This window comes from Phaethon aethereus, assembly GCF_964289735.1.
Source record: "Phaethon aethereus genome assembly, chromosome: 2".
Taxonomy (NCBI): Eukaryota; Metazoa; Chordata; class Aves; order Phaethontiformes; family Phaethontidae; genus Phaethon; species Phaethon aethereus.
Genome location: NC_138582.1, coordinates 22,471,670 through 22,489,416, shown reverse-complemented (window position 1 = coordinate 22,489,416; position 17,747 = coordinate 22,471,670).

Genomic DNA, 17,747 nt, shown 5'->3' with positions numbered 1-17,747 from the left:
TAGTATCCAACAAGGGGCCAAGCATTTTACCCTGAGCAATTTCACTTCCCCTTTACATTCCCAATGTCCTTTAAATTCTGGGGCCTGTGTTCGTAGGCTTAATGAAACTCAGACACTGGATCTAAATGCTGATAGTTTTGAATAATAAATTTGAATCATTAAGCACTGCAAGAGGGTGTAAAGTTTTCATGTAAAGGGACAGATTCTTATGAAAAGTGAATTCTTGACGAAAGATGAATGAAGTCCAGGAGAAGAGCAGGGCATAATTCATGTTCTGTTTCCAACTGAATCTTGAGTTTTGTGGGAAAGGGATCATTTAGCTGTGTTAAATACCGAAGTCAGATTAGAAACCCACTATTTGACTTTTTTCCTTCTAGTATAAGATTTCACAAATCAAAACTGTTTCATATGGAAAAATCCAAAATACTTAAATTTCTGTGGTACTTGTTTTTCTTATTGTGTAAAAGTTGTCTTGCTTTCATTTATAGCCACATTTCATTCTTAGCAAAACCTTTAAGAATATTAATAGCTTGCATTTGGATTTTATATTTTCATGAAAAGTTAATGCTAATATTAAAACATACAACGTTTAGAAACCAAACTTGTATCCAAAGAAGATACAACCTCTTTTCACAATCTTTTTAGAGGTTTCAATATGAGGATAATGAAATTATCTTAAATGATCTGCAGAGTCTTTTTGGAAAATAACAGCTTTTTCACATTTCTGTAACCATTTTTTAAGATATGGATACTGATTGTGCGTGATGATTCATAGTCTTTCTTCTATATCTTCTTCTGTATCTTAGTTTTCATTTCCTTTTTGTCCCCTAAACATATTCTTGCTTAGATTAACTAGTACCATTTTATGTCTCTCTCCACTTTATTTTATGATGAATGCAGCCATTCTTCTCTCCCCATCATTACAGCTGGTCTTTGATCCAGTACAGCTAATTTATATCTGCCATCTATCATCTACCATCAAAACTTTATTGGAAGAGAGGTGCACCTGGACTGAATGAATTTCTTTTGATGGAGTTTGAGACTATTTTAGGACTTGTGATTAGGACACATTCATCCTCTTAATGGAACACAACAGAGCCATCTTCAAATTTGTGCCAGCAACAACTTGGTTTGTTTCAGCATGTCATGGATATTTCAGAGTTCATCCAATGTTAGACTTGGATACACTCATTTGTTAGTGATTTGATCGGAAAGGTTATCTACCTTGGTAAATTCTGCTGTGTTTTCTACATATACAAATTTTATTTCTATTTGTAGCACAATCCTAATTGTAAGGGTTGGACTAGATGACCTTTAAAGGTCCCTTCCAATCCAAACTATTCTATGATTCTATAAGTCACTGTAAAACTATAAGGATGTATCTACCCAACAGACTGTAGAAAAGCAGAATATATTGGATACTTATGACCCCTGTTCTTCCATAGCTGAATTATTACAAGTACCTGAGTTTGTTGGTTTTATCCTATTTAGATATGTCTTCATTGCACATTAAGATAATATGCAATGTGCAATTAATACTCTGAGATTATAAGTGTAAGTTAAAAGTATATGTCTTATACCTGTACAGAGCCTTCAAAAAATCTGTCATGAATTTTCTTTAGACAATTCATTCATAAATGACTCTTTTACCACAAATGGTGTTATTATGCTAATGATTGAAGATCTTGCAAATAAGCAAATTGGACAGTTTCCTTTATATCAAATGATTAGATGCAGTTATGAAGTGCAGGTTACTGTGTCAATTCCCCTTTATGTGATTTGAAATATGTGTTGCACTAAGGGGTACTGGTGACAAATATCTACACACTACTGATATAACTTATTCTTAGTGGGGTCAGCTCTAGGTTGAGACACTTACATTCAGGACTCTACAGGCAGGTGCCCACATGGGCACTAAGTGCCTAAACTTTCGTTACAGTTACTGGGGATCTAGTTAATAGAGTCTAAAGAGTGATTTAGCTCATCTAAACCAGAAATCTACTGTGTATTCAGTAAATGAATATCTAAGCATGGCTGACTCCACTGGGCTTGATTCAACTGCCTTTAGACAGCTAGCTAGTACCATTTCAGATGTCCCAAGGTATCTCAGACATGTGCAAAAGTTAAGGAATATGGCACAGGGACTTAAGGAGACTAAAGACCTCTGGAGTGGCAGCAGGAGGACCAGTGGGGCACTCCAGTGCAGGTCAAAGGGCACAAGGTAACCCAGAGAAATATGCTGAACTGCATTGACTCAGATATCTAGCACAGAGTTTTATGTGTAGATACTTAAATTACATTGTCTTAACCTCACATTGAATCTGACCTTACACTTCTTTTTTTAGTAAACTTTTATGAGTTATTACATTTTTCTAGGAAAAAATGGAGCAGCCAGGTATTCCATCTCCTGGGAACTCATCACACTGTCCCTAGACAAAGGACACAGAAGCTGTATCTCATTAATGGGACTTAACTGGGGAAACCTGACTTGTCTGAAAGGTCTGCATCATTCTGGGGAAGTCCCTTGATTCAAGGAACCCCCTGTCTCAAAGCAGGAAAGATAGAAGTCTAGAAAGTCATAATTATTCCCCTGCTCTTACAGCACCTCAGGCACCAGCTACTGTGCCCCTGCCAACTCCAGTACAGTTTTTTGAAGTGGATTTCTCTTGCAGAGTGATTGCCACTGGTGTGAGGTTCACCATTTCCCCCCCTCTCCATTTTCTACCCTGAAAAAACTTAGCAAATAATACATAATAATATTTTAAAGAAATACTAGTGATAGTCACACATGAAGTTTAGCAGTCAACATGCAATGCTTGCAGATCGTTGTCCAGCTGTACTCCAGTCAGTGCTGGTGCCATTGCAAGTGGGAAAACACCCTGGGAGTTTGGGTAGGTCCATGATGAAATGTCTGTATTACTAGAAGGGAAGCATGGTAAAAATTGTAACCCTTATCTTTGCTGTTGTCACCTCCAGCTTCACTGTGGAGAGCACCTGGAGAAGGATGTTCGGTCATCCCATCACTTCTTTTGGTGGATTTGGCAGTGTTGTGTTTGCAGCTAGACTTGATGATCTTAAAGGTCTTTTCCAATCTAAATGGTTCTATGATTCTATTCAAACTGAGTCCCGAAAAGCTTCCACTCTTCTGCCTGCAGCAGAGATCCAAGCTTCATCACAAGCAGGTGGTATAGGCAGCTCTAAGTTGCAGACAACTGGCAGGAAACATGGAAGATCTCCTGTCCATGCGGTCAAGGTAGTAAAAGGCACTACTGTCCCAGAGTCACTGAATCTGTCAGACTAGTATGTCCTAACAGCCTGCTCCAGTCTACTGAAATTGTTTTGTTTTATTGATGAGAACTTGTAAAATTCAGCATACTTCTGCAAAGCACTTAGACAAGAAAAAGATACTAAGAATTTCTTAGGTTAAGAGACTGGAGCAGTTCCCTCTTAGTATCTTCCAGTGAAGCGTGCTTGCTCCATGTCATAAGATGGAGGATTGGCAGTACAATCATACATTAGGGCTGAGTTTGACCTCATGATGTATGTGAGAAAAACATCTAAGGTGATCATTTGGAAGATTCTCTGAGTAGGAAAAAAAAGACTTCAGGTGGAAAACTCCAGCCAAACTAATATTTGTAGTTCAAATGTGGTGCAGAAGACTGAAATGGAGAGCAAACAGCTTTTTGGAGTGAAATGACAGATTTTAAGAATCGAGGACTTACACAGCACCTCAGGCAGTAACATAACAATGCTCTGACTTATAACAGGGTCAGTGGTGAATTTACTCTGGATACAGGAGAAAGTGAAAAGGGGCCTGTACTCCTCCCTCCCCATTCAGATCCCATTAGCATGACCTGCTCTAGTTGGGGAAATGATCCCATGGTGTCTCTACAGTCTGTTCCCCACCCAGTGTCCGTCACAGCTGCATCCAGTCACCAGCTCACCATGGGACTGACGACAGGTTTGTCATTATCATTCACTGATAATGACCCACACTTCATAACTCTTTTTTTTTCAGTCCTCCCTGAGAGATTGTCAGTTCCAGCAAACCTGTGCTAAGCAGCAACAGAAATGCAAGAGACATTATTAACAAAAGCATAGCGGAGTCCAAACAGATAGACAGAGTCAAGACATCCATACTTTGTCATGTTAGAATATAATAACACAGAACATCACACTTAAGTGTTGATACACTCTTTTTCTATATTTGATTTAGAATAAAACCAACAGTTGTTGCAATAATCGAGGTCTATTGGCCTTGGTCAAGTGAGAGAGTTGCAATCATTTATTAAATTAATCCTTTTCATGTGTTTCAAGCTAGAAAATAAACACCCATTTCTAAGCATTGTATCTATGTGTTCAACTTTTATTGTAGCCAGAGCACTGGTGTTAATTAAATGCTGTGTGGGATTTTAATCCCTATCGTTTGCCAGGATGCACACAGGAAGACAGCACCTTAAACAATGCATCACATCAGAGAAATCTATTTAATCATTTGCTTTATTATTCAGGGAGTGTAAAACTTCTTCTTATGGTATTGTGGTGCTCTGTATTCACAGTCCCCTGATAGCAGAGAATTAAAACACTTAAAGCGTTAGAAACCTCAAGTTTGCAAAAAGCCTGAGACTAGTTTAAAAATAACAAGACTTTAAAAAGAATACTGTTTAGGTTTTTTTCCCCATTTATGATCTTTTCTTTTTTCCCTGAGCTTTTTGGTTTCAGTTGGGTGCATTTCAAGATTTCCTTAGCCTCTGCATGGTCTGGGAACTCCTTTTTAATGAATGTATTTCTGTTATTTCTTGATTTCAAGAGCTGAGACTTTTAGGAAAAAAAACAAAACTCCAAAAAAACAACCAAAAAACCAATAATGGAGTGTGACAGAGTCTTGCCTTAGTCAGGCCTTTGAGAGGCATCTGCTTACATTTTATACACTGCAAGTGACAACCCCCATCCAAAGCAAAGACATTTAATTCAAAATGCTAGGTTTTGTTGTAAATTAAACCACGGTAATTAACAAATTCTTATACAGAGAAAAAGCAATTAGGTCAGAGTACACAGAAGTAACAAGGAGGGAAGAAAGTCCTTTCCTGCAACCACCTGAGTCCTCCCAGGTCTGTCTTTGCTTCCCCACTTGGGTCAGGCCACTCAGAAGGTTTCATCTGGACTGAACCAGTTTTGCACACTCCTCTTTAATCCCCGGGCTCTTTCTTCTTCCATCACCTCAAAACCCTATCTGTGCATTTTTCCCTTGCTCTTCTTGGGATTTTTACATTCATTGTTTACAACTGCTTTAACAGAGATTCTGAGAATTGTCTATGACATACCGTACGTGCTTACACTATCAACTTATTTTCTATTTTAAAATGAAAATGTCATATAAAGTTTGATCCAAAATAATGCTTAAAGATATTCTCTCATCCATCTCTAAAGGACTATCATCCAAATACATGATAAATTAGACAAAAATCTACTTACTGGCAGATGAGACTGTTATATCCTGATATATTGTCTATGCAACTAGTTGTAGGGCCTTGAAAGTAAATCCTTGGTAGGAGTTTCAAAGTGAAGAGTATAATCCAAATATAAGCCAATAAACTTTGTAAAGAATAAGCTTTTGAAACTCAGGACAAGAAAACTCTCTCACTTCAGGAGAGATGTTTTTCTTTCTGTAGCTAAGCCATCACTTAGCTGATATTTGAATCTTAACTTATGTTTCCTGAAGTTGTTCTTTGATCCAATCCTGCTCAGTCAAAATCCACTATTGTAAGTTTATATATGGGGTAGAAAAGTGACCTCAGAATGTCACACCATGTGTTTCTCATGAGCTGTTAGCATGCTAGTCCTTCATGATTAGAAACGGCAAGATTCCCCTGTGTTGAATGATCCAGTGATATCATGGGACTTGCATTTCTCTGCATCTTTAGCTTCTTCATGAAGACAATACAGCACAGAATCTTTTTTTTTTTCCTCCCAAACAAATGTAAGACTTCTATCTCATCAGAATAATGAAATTTTGTGTAAGCATGAGGACAATGACTGATTCAGGCTGGTGTTCTGAGGCAAGAACTGGATATTTAGTTGATTAGCTGGAAATGTCTATTAACTGGAGACTAGATAAAGGATAATGCAAAGCACAGTGCACCTTTGAAAGACTGACTCTATGTCAAAATGACAACATGGGCCTGGAAACTGTGAAGCAAATTTTGCTTTCATCCAGTGCTGTCTGTTTAAATCCTGTGACAGCACGGTCAGTAGAAGAGCGCACTCCACACGTGCAAACGCAGCAGCGTGTGCTGCTTATGGCTCATTGTAAAATGGTCATATGCAAGAGAGAGGCAGGAGCGATCAAGAGGTTAAATGGTACTGGAAAGAAAATTAAGCAAGGCTGATGGTGAGGACCAGCCAAGAAAGCCTTGGTTTGAGGGTGGGAGGAATCTTCAGATAAATCCCAGCACTTCAGGCATTAGGGGTCTAGGTGCATTGGCATCCAAGAGAGGGATGAAGGTGATGGAAGGTGGGTTGCAGGTGTTCTGCTTCCTAGTTACAGAGCAGAGCTGTAGCCTCAAAGGAGGCTGCCTTTTCTCTGAAGGAAGAAAAGTGCAGTGATTTTGTCTGTTCCTATAAACTGTGGGGAATGAGATTATACGGGGGTGGAGTGGAAGGAGGAACAGAATGGAGAGATGGGTGAAAGCCTTAGGGTTCCCACACACACACCAGCTAATCTCCCGAGACCACATGTCTTGGAAGAGGAAGAGCTCATGCTAAGATGCCTAGGGCTCTTCCACTGCCGAGCTGCACACTCTTCCTGCTGTGACAATACCTCCTTTGGAGGAAATGCTAAGGGGAAGGAGGAAAGGATGAAACTTGGAGCTTTCTGAGCTTATCACCAAATATTCACCCTGGACATACTCCGGATGCAAGTGTCCAGTGTTAGTCTGTAAATAAGAATGGAAAAGCAGTGACTACAGTTTCAAGCTATCATAGAAAAAACCTTTATTTCCAAGTGATTTTGTGAGTTTATTTGGAAGAGCTGTCTCTTTCCTTCTTCTGCTCTGTCTTGAATCAGAAAGTGTCATACAGTAAGGACTTGGTGAATGTAGTTGTTTCTGAGTTTCTTACTTAGCTCTGAGCACCGCAGAAAAGTTCAGGAATGACTTTCAATCAGGCATTTTTAAATTGTTTTTAATTTATCTAAAAACAGGCTAAAGAGTTTAATTAACAGGCTGAGAGTAACAGTTATACCATTTTTCCTCTGCTATCAGCTTTCACTTTTATTTACGATGGGAGTCCCCCTTGTATCTCCTTTCCCACAGGGCCCACTATCACTAATATTTCTGTGATCTGTGAATAAACCAAAATTTAAAGTTAGTGCTTACAATCAATGCAAATTAATGATTACTTAAAAAAAATATTTCAATCAGGAAAAGCAGCTTTGTAGTCGAAAATCCCATGCTGGCCTTAGAGTGGGAGTTTTTCCAGCCTCTGCTTAAATCCAAAAAAATACTGCAATCTTCTGGCACAGGCTCACTGTAATGCTTTAAAAACAATTTAGCAACTGTCATTGCTGTAATTACAGTAACTAATTACCATCCTTAGCAAACAAATAGCTTAACATAATACGCAAGCCGAATCAATTTTGAAGAAATGCAAATTCCGAAAGCGAAAAAGGGCATTTTGGCAAACCTGAAAGAGAAGCGGGAAAATAATACACTTTGTTTTATCTGCACATAATTCCCAGGGAATATCATATCATAAATATTTGCATTCAGTTCTTATCAGGACATTTGCATTTGCTTCTTATCAGTCTGCAGGCCGGACTCTGCCAGATAGAGAGTAGAGCTCCACACCATGCACATATTTCTAATGAATCACGTCTCAGGCCGAGAGAATATTTTGGCTGGAACTTTATCACTGAGATGAAGAGGTCATTTACTCTCAGAGTCGGTTCATCTTGGAATTGTCTTGAGATTTTGATGTGATTTTTTTAAAATGAAAAAATAAACCAACTTTGCATTCTGTTCATTTCTGTAGTACTTATTAAGTCTGATTGTCTGAGAAGTAATTCCTTCCCCCAAAATCAAAATCATATGTAAACAGGTTTGATTCATATTTATGTCCCACACTCCATAACAAACAATGCTGCACATTTTCCAGTGTACAGAAAAAGAATAAAGCAATAACAGACTAAAAATAAAAACTAAGAATGAAACAAGCCGTACTTAAACAACCATTATCTTGAAATTTAATGCCAAATCCTTTTGTAGCACTTCAGAAATACGTTTGATTAGTGGCAGTTTTCTCAGTAATGAGAGGAAATGTTTATGATGAGAAAACAGTCTCTCTAATGAGCCATCAGATTTCCTTAGCAGTTTCCCCAGAAAAAAAAAAAATCACCTTTTTATTATAAAAAGTGCATCTCACCTGCAAGAAAAACAAGTGGAAAATGTCATAAATCTGAAAGCCGCATACATTTTCCTATTGCTAGCTCAGACACACAAACAAAGGCAACATACACCAAAAGCACTGAATCAACTCGATTCTGCATTCTGTGTTTTGCATGTATTCAAGGAGGTTTTGTTTGGTTTTACTTTGAATACAAGTGTGAGCCCATAAATACATTCTGTGATGGCAAAAAAGTCACTCATGACCCCCTATACCTAAGTATAAAACTGATAACTATTACATGCCATCTGGAAGAAGGCACATTTTGCAATCATAGAATATTTCCAAATATTTTAATTGAACTGAGTAATTATTTTCTGTGACTTTGGTTCACTGCCAGAATACCCCATTTTTGCTTTTATATATATATACAGTTTATATTCTTGTAGTCCAATTCAGAAATTAAAAAACCTTTTGTTCCAAAGTGCGTATTTTAAAGCCATGCAAATTATCACTTTCAAGTTCCTGAACTAGTGCAACAGCCAGATCCTCACCTGATGCAGGTTGGTATTGTTCAGTGCAGTGTTGCTGTTTACACCAGCTGACTATTTGGCACTATTTATTTTTATATAACTTCTGTGATGTTAAATCTCGACTAGTGATCAATTCATTGTGTGGTGTGTGATTTCTTTTATGTGTTGTAACATAGCAAACAAATTTGTCTCCTGGTCATTTGAAGCAGTACAAAACCATTTTAGAAAGGATCTATTTTTTTTCTATGTAATGATACTTAAAGTTAGTTTCACCTGATGCCCAAGTATTCCACTTTGATTTATTTGTTGAAACACACTGTGCAGTTTCCAGTTCATTATTATTCAAATGACTGATACAGCTCATTTGGACTAAGGAAAACATTGCATCAGTGATGTCAGAATTATCTGAAAACAGCTCCTGAAGCCATACTGCTGTTGCCAAACTTGGGATGTTTCTGATAATATACTGTAACCATTGTAGAGTGAATGCTGTCCTGTCTTTTTCTGATGCAATATTTGGACGCGTTATTGCAGTGCTGTTAGCATGGGGCAGGATACTTGAATGCCATTCAGCTGTAATAAAGAAGAGTGAATATGTGCAACACATATGTGAGAAGAATTGATGGAGATCTAGAGTTGTAGAAATCATCCAGTCATTGTTTCTATAGAAGAGTTAACGTCACCGAAATTTCCTCCTTGAATCATCAGAAACTGGTGGAAAAAAGCTCCAGCAGCAGAGACAACAACATCCTCAAGATCAGAGATCTTCTTTGGAATAAGTACATATCTGAGCTCCTGAACATTTCCCACACACATAAAATGTGTATGAAGAGGAAAAAAAAGAACAAGATTGTGTCTTTCTAATATACTTCTATGAAATCAAATGTGATTTCATTGAAAACTAAAATTTGGTATTTGCTGTATAAATAGAACAGTTAAGCTCTTGTTTCTGTGTTGCTGAACATATACCACTGCAGTCAGTGATAATTTAGTTATTTTAGCTCATTGGTAAAAGTTTAATCCACATCTATGATCTTTTTCTCCTTGTCTCTCATTTTAAATTACATTCATATTTAAACTAGGACTAACAGTGTACTGCAAAAGCCATTTTGAACACGCAGTTGAATTTTGTAACTCATCTGGTCTAGAAATCATCTCTATGGTTCATGTTTTATCATTGGTTTTTAGCTCTTTCTTTGAGGTGGGAAGGGCTTACAGTTAAGAGCCCATTATCAGAGTGAAGGATGCAGGAAATCCAAAATATTTATGTTTGTTCATGGCACATGGACAAGAAACAGTGCTCAGGAAAAGGGTTTTCTGATTAAGTGATTGAAAACACTCTGGTGTATGTTAATGGTTTCTTCTGTCCAACAGATAACATCATCTTTAGCCTTATCACTGTTCTTGAACTTATTTTAAACATTCTCCTGTGCTCTTCCAATTATATACTATGCTCTTTTGGCATCCCATCTCTTCACTGCAAATCGTCTCATTTGTTTGCTTTCTGATTTTTTTGCCAGCAGGTTGGGTGTAAAAAGAAGCATTTAACAGATACTTGAAGTGAAAAAATACTTTCTTGAGTGAAATTAATTTACATGGAATTAAACCATACACTTAACAGAAAAAGAAAAATTGGTTTTAAAAAGAATAACGCTTGAATTTTAATACCTTGATATCATTCTGGCTGCATGAGCACTGTGAAAAGATAAAGATGAAGGAAGATCTGATCATTCATTATTTAAATGCATGCAGAAGACTCCTAGTAAGATAAAATTAGGTAAGATCATGCTAGGTCACAATTTTTAAAATACTGAATATGTCCTTGTCTTTTCAGCTGTAAGAATCTGTCCAGGATAAGATAGTATGAAGGCTTTTGTAGCAATCATAGTACCGCTAGTAGTAACTTATAAGGCACCTTTCATTGTGCAGGATCCCAAAAAGGTTAACAAACTATGTCTGCTGCTTTGTCATTAAATTATTACTGCTTCTCATAACAGAGCTATGTCTCTATCAGAGCTACATTGTTATTTAGATATACACTGTCTGTATCAGTTAGTGGAGAAGACGGCTGATCCAGAAACTAGTACATAACTGTAGGCCTGGATTTGACTTCCTAGCCTATTGTTGAGGGTGCAGTAGATGAACAAAATAAAACATGACTTCTCTGGTAAGAGAGAAAGGGAGGGAGAAAACAAGGAGGGAGGGAAAGCACAGAAGAGGGAGGACTGCCTTCCAAGACCTGATTCAAGATTTATTTCTTTGTTTTGCTCAGCTTAAAATACAGAAATGTTTCTTAAGCAGTGTCTAAAATTCAACCTCACCTTTCCCAAGCCAACCAGTCTACTCTCCTGGACACTGGGAAACACGTTTAAATACCTTCAGAGTGAGCTGGGCATTGAGAGAAGCCTGATATTTTCTTGTTTGAGGGACTGATCACCATCACATTTTACAAGAAGTAGGTTGCACCTGTAGAGACTACAGTAGTTTAAAAGAAAAGGTGGGATGACCTATAGGAGAGGAAGAGAGCCAGGCTGTGTACTCCAGGTGGACAAAGGCACCCGAGAGGAGCTCTGAGCGAGGGAGGGGCCAGCAGGGTCTGAAGCACCCTTTGCCAGCACTTCTTGTTGACTGGTTCTGCTGAGGTGTCTAAGATGTAGATCCTGTTTACTAACATTTATCAGCTGTAAGAAGGTAAAAGTTCCTAGAAGTTCCCAGAAGAAATCTGAGTCAAGGTCTGTATTTCACATCTCTCTATCTCTGGTCTCTAAAATAAGGATAGGAGACCTTATTCAGATGTTTATTCTCTTGGGGGTGGGAAAAATGTTGATCAAAATTTGCAAGGTGATCAGTATTAGAGATGTACTAGTATTTCTTTATATAGAAACTAATTGAAGCTGGTCACTTTTCTAAAGGACTAAAATAATTGAATGCATTTTTGATACATATTACCATTGTTTATTGAATTCAAACATGTATAGTATTCAACTACACATAGAATTACTCTAACACCTCATAAAACTACTTGTTGAACACATTATTTGATGAAAAATGGTAAAATTTCTCAGATAATGGATTCCTTAAGTACTGTTCACCCAGCTATAATACAGATAAGAGATTTTTAGTATAACACAAAGCACTTTAGGAACCCTTTGAATTGAAGGACCTACATAAATACTGTGTTCTATGTATAGAAAGGTATACATCAGGATATCTCTACTGAAATTATAGCAGCTATACCCATTTCTACCGATTGAATCCAACCCAGGTTACAATCATTGCATAGTACATATTGACTTTCTTTTCTATTAATGAACACACCATGTGCTTGCCCATTTATATATCGTTATGTCTTTGTCTAACTTTGTATAGGATACATACGTGAAACTCTTCATGCATCACTGAAATGCTGGCATCCATTGAGGTGAAAAGCAATTTCTGTTTAACAGGAGACAGAAACATAAAACAAATGTTTAGGACAGGAAGTGAAGGAGAACTAATCCAGCTGAAACTCCAGGGGATTCCAAGCAGACAGAATAATATTTGCAGATGTGATTAAATTCTTTGTTATGAATGATTTTTTCCCATGAACTTAGGACTTTTTGTTGTTGTTGTTGTTGTTGCTGTATCATAAACTGTATCATAAACTGAACATAAGTAGATATATCTTAGTCACAGGTATTTGCTTTTGACTTTCCCAGAAAGTTATTAAATCAATATATTTTTGAAGCACTGATGGGGGCCAATCATATTTAATACTTGTTGTCCATAGGGTATAACTGATCATCTAAACCTTATACTATTGCTCTGGATTCCTGATGGAAGGATGATACTTTTTAAGACCCCATACCCCAACAAAAGAATATCAAAGAATGAAAGGTGAATGCCAAAACACCTTACTAGTATAAATATTCATGCTGAAATTACTCACAGTCTTGGGAATCATGGACATTACGAATAAAGTGGCAGTTTTCAGCACAGTCTAAAACAGATTCAGCCATAGTGGCAGAAATAAAGAGCTGAACAGTGTTAACAGATTATTTTTTAAAACTAGTCAGATAGCACTTCTTGTATTCATTCTTCCAGCCACAGCAATTGTCCAAATTGTCCCAGAGGTCTCTCTTCATTCTCAGCCAGGAATATGCTGCTGGTAAGGCAGTGCAGGTGAGCACAGGCACTGTAACAGAAGGATACCTCAGAGCCATTAACTTAACTCTATTTATTGCACAGCAGACATTTAAGGCAGTGTAAGGAAGTGTTACTGGGCTACTTGAATGTTTAGTTTTGGATCTCCTTGCCTGCATGGGCACGAGGCCACCCTGTAAATCATAACTTACTGTTGTAAGTCCCATTTGGGCTTTATTCCTTTTGGTCAGTAGTCAGTATCATGACAAACTAAATGTTTATCTCAAAGTCCCAAGTCTTTTCTTCTTTGACCAAAACCCTGTGGTGCTGTGAGGAGGCGACAGAGAGGAAAGAAGGTCTTGGGTCTGTGGCAGCTCGGTGGGATGGGAATGCTCCTCCTGGACCCACAGCAAGTGCTCACTCCAACTCACCACCTTGGGAAACACCATGCATGGGCTACAAGTGCAATGACAAAGGCAAAGGGAAGGAGAGCAATAGCAGTGCACAGGCATGTGGGCTGGCAGGCTGCCCATTCCCCCAGGAATGGGTTATATGGCCAGGGCCACCGCTCTGTCTTCTCCTGGGCCACTTCACACCAGCCCTTCACACCACTGTAGTCCTGCCACATGCTTCTCAGTGTATGGCCAAATTAAAAAGGGAAAAATAGTTTGGTGGTAGAGAAAATCACTGTGAGGGGTGGTGATGACTGTGGAAAAGTTTCTGGACCTGACAGGTTTTCAAACTTATATTTAAACACCTATTCTATACCCCAATTCATGTCCTAACCTTTAATATTATTTATTCTTTTTCATGCAGTCTAGAAAAAAAAGAGGAAAAATAGGCTCTCTTTGCATCTGGAAAACACAACAATTGAAATATTATTGTCGGTAAGCCCGCTCTACAGACACTAATTGATATTGTCTGAATAAGTAGAAGTGCCTGTCAGAGAAGCCTTTTAAACTGCTGACTTGTTTTCCTATCCAGTATACTTAAAATTGGCATGATGTTAGCTTCCCTCTTAGAAACTCTCGTATTTTGATTTATGAATGTTTTCAAATTTTTAAGATTCTCAAAAACATTGTTTCACCTGTAAGTAGAGAGATAGCTTGTTTGGCTAACTGCCTTGAATGAGTGTGTGCCAGGTAATGAATAATTCCATGTTCAATATTCTAAATTTGTGTTCCAAATTCTGAATTCCGAATGAGCTGCATGGAAGTATACTGATAAGTGACTGATTTTTACTGCAAGGATTGTCTTATTTTAAACTTTAAATTTAGTTGCCTTACTTTACTCAAAGGATTTTTGAGTGGAATGGTACTTAAAGTGATAGTCAATAATATTCCTACATCTTTCTAAGTCTTGGAACATGCCAAACTAAATAAAAGACGGATCACAGAATCACAGAATCATTAAGGTTGGAAAAGACCTTTAAGATCATCAAGTCCAACCATCAACCCAACACCACCATGTCCATTAAACCATGTCCTGAAGTGCTACATCTGCATGTTTTTTGAACAATTCCAGTGATGATGACTCCACGACCTCCCTGGGCAGCCTGTTCCAATGTTTGACCACTCTCTCAAGAAAGAAATTTTTCCTAATTTCCAATCTAAACCTCCCATGATGCAACTTAAGGCCATTTCCTCTCATCCTATCACTTGTTACTCGGGCGATTAACACAAAGACCAACACCCACCTCACCACAACCCCCTTTCAGGTAGTTGTAGAGAGCGATAAGGTCTCCTCTCAGCCTCCTCTTCTCCGGACTAAACAACCCCAGTTCCCTCAGACGCTCCTCGTAAGACTTGTGCTCCAGACCCCTCACCAGCTTCCTTGCCCTTCTTTGGACACGCTCCAGCACCTCAACATCCTTCTTGTAGTGAGGGGCCCAAAACTGAACACAGGATTCAAGGTGCGGCCTCACCAGTGCCGAGTACAGGGGCACGATCACTTCCCTGCTCATGCTGGCCACACTATTGCTGATACAGGCCAGGACGCTGTTGGCCACCTTGGCCACCTGGGCACACTGCCGGCTCATGTTCAGCCGGCTGTCAACCAGCACCCCCAGGTCCCTTTCTGCCGGGCAGCTCTCCAGCCACTCCTCCCCAAGCCTGTAGCGTTGCATGGGGTTGTTGTGACCCAAGTGCAGGACCTGGCACTTGGCCTTATTAAACCTCATACAGTTGACCTTGACTCATCAATCCAGACTGTCCAGATCCCTCTGCAGAGCCCTCCTACCCTCCAGCAGATCAACATTCCCACCCAACTTGGTGTCATCTGCAAACTTACTGAGGGAGCACTCAATCCCCTCATCCAGGTCATTGATGAAGATATTGAATAAGACCAGTCCCAGTACTGAGCCCTGGGGAACACCACTTGTGAACGGCTGCCAGCCGGATTTAACTCCATTCACAACAACTCTCTGGGCTCGCCCATCCAGCCAGTTCTTTACCCAGCAAAGAGTAAACCTGTCTAAGCCACAACCTGCCAGCTTCTCCAGGAGAATGTTGTGGGAGATGGTGTTAAAAGCTTAACTAAAGTCCAGGTAGACAACGTCCACAGTCTTTCCCTCATCCACTAGGCGGGTCACCTGGTCATAGAAGGAGATCAGGTTGGTCAAGCAGGACCTGCCTTTCATGAACCCATGCTGGCTGGGCCTGATCCCTTGGCTGACAGACCTGTAGTTCCCCGGATCCTCCTTCCGGGCCTTCTTGTAGATGGGCATCACATTGACAAGCCTCCAGTCATCTGAGACCTCCCCTGTTAACCAGGACTGCTGATAAATAATGGAGAGTGGCTTGGTAAGCTCCTCTGCCAAGTATTTCAGTACTCTTGGGTGGATCCCATCTGATCCCACAAACTTGTGAGTGTCCAGGTGGTGTAGTAGGTCGTCAAATACTTCCTCCTGGATTAATGGGAATTTTTTCTTCCCCCATCCCTGTCCTGCAGCTCAGGGGACTGAATACTCTGAGGATACCTGGTCTGGCTTTTAAAGACTGAGGCAAAGAAGGTATTAAGTACCTCAGCCTTGTCCTCATCCTTGGTGACAATGTTTCCCCCGCCCCCCCATCCAATAAAGGATGGAGATTCTCCTTGTCTCTCTTTTTGTTGTTAATATATTTGTAAAAACATTTTTTGTTATCCCTTACCAGTGTGGTTAGATTGGGTTCTAGGTGGGCTTTGGTCCTTCTAATTTTCTCCCTGCATAAGCCCACAACATCCTTGTAGTCCCCCTGAGTTGCCTGCCCCTTTGTCCAAAGGTGATAAACTCACCTTTTTTTCCTGAGTCCCAGCAAAACCTCCCTGTTCAGCCAGGCCGGTCGTCTTCCCCGCCAGCTCATCTTACGGTGCATGGGGACCGCCTGCTCCTGCGCCTTTAATATCTCGTTCTTGAAGGCTGTCCAGCCTTCCTGGACCCCTTTGCCCTTCAGGATGATCTCCCAAGGGACTCTCTCAACCAGTGACCTGAACAGGCTGAAGTCTGCCCTCCGGAAGTCCATGATAGTGGTTTTGCTGTCCCCCCCTCCTTACTTCACCAAGAATTGAGAATTCTATCATGTCATGGTCGCTAAGCCCAAGACAGCCTCTGACCATCACATCTCCCACCAGTCCTTCTCTGTTTGTAAACAGCAGGTGCAGCAAGGCACCTGCCCTGGTGGACTCACTTACCAGCTGTGTCAGGAGTTTATCTTCCACACACTCCAGGAACCTCCTAGACTGTTTCCTCTCTGCTGTGTTATACTTACAGCAGATGTCTGGTAAATTGATGTCCCCTACAAGAACAAGTGCTAGCGAGTGTGAGACTTCTGCCAGTCACTTGTAGAATGCTTCTTCTGCCTCTTCATCCTGGTTGGGTGGTCTATAACAGACATCCAGCAGGATATCTGCCTTGTTTGCCTTCCCTCTTGTCCTAGTTTCAGCCAGGATAGAGCTGGTTTTCTTCACAGAAGCTAGCGTGAGACTATGATTTGGATTTGGGATGAGAAAATGTTGATAATGTGCTGATGTTTTGAGCTGTTGTTAAGTAGTCAAGGACTGTCCAGCTTCTCATGCTGGCCTGCCAGCAAGAAGGCTGGGGGTGCACAGGAAGCTGGGAGGGGACACACCCAGAACATCTGACCCAGGCTGACCGAAGAGATATTCCATATCATACGACATCATGCCCAGTATATAAAGCTGGGACAAAGAAGAAGGAAGGAGTGGAGGAACATTCAGAGTGATGGCATCTGTCTTCCCAAGAAACCATTACACGTGATGCAGCCCTGCTTCCCTGGAGATGGCTGAACCCCTGCCTGCCCATGGGGAGTGGTGAATGAATTCCTTGTTTTGCTTTGTTTGCGTGCGTGGCTTTTGCTTTACCTACTAAACTGTCTTTATCTCAAACCATGACTTTCCTCACTTTTACTCTTCCGATTCCCTCCCCTGTCCCACCGTGGGGGAGTGAGCGAGCAGCTGCATGGTGCTTAGTTGTGGGCTGGGGCTAAACCACAACACCCCTCATCCTTACTCATAAGCACTTGACCTTGTCTTCACAATCCTTGACCTCTACACAATCAAAACACTCCCTAACATACATATCCACACCACCACCTCTCCTTCCATGCCTATCCCTTTGGAAGAACTTGTAGCCATCCATTGCAGCACTCTAGTCATGTGAGTCATCCCACCATGTTTCTGTGATGGCAACTATATCATAGCTGTCCCGCTGCA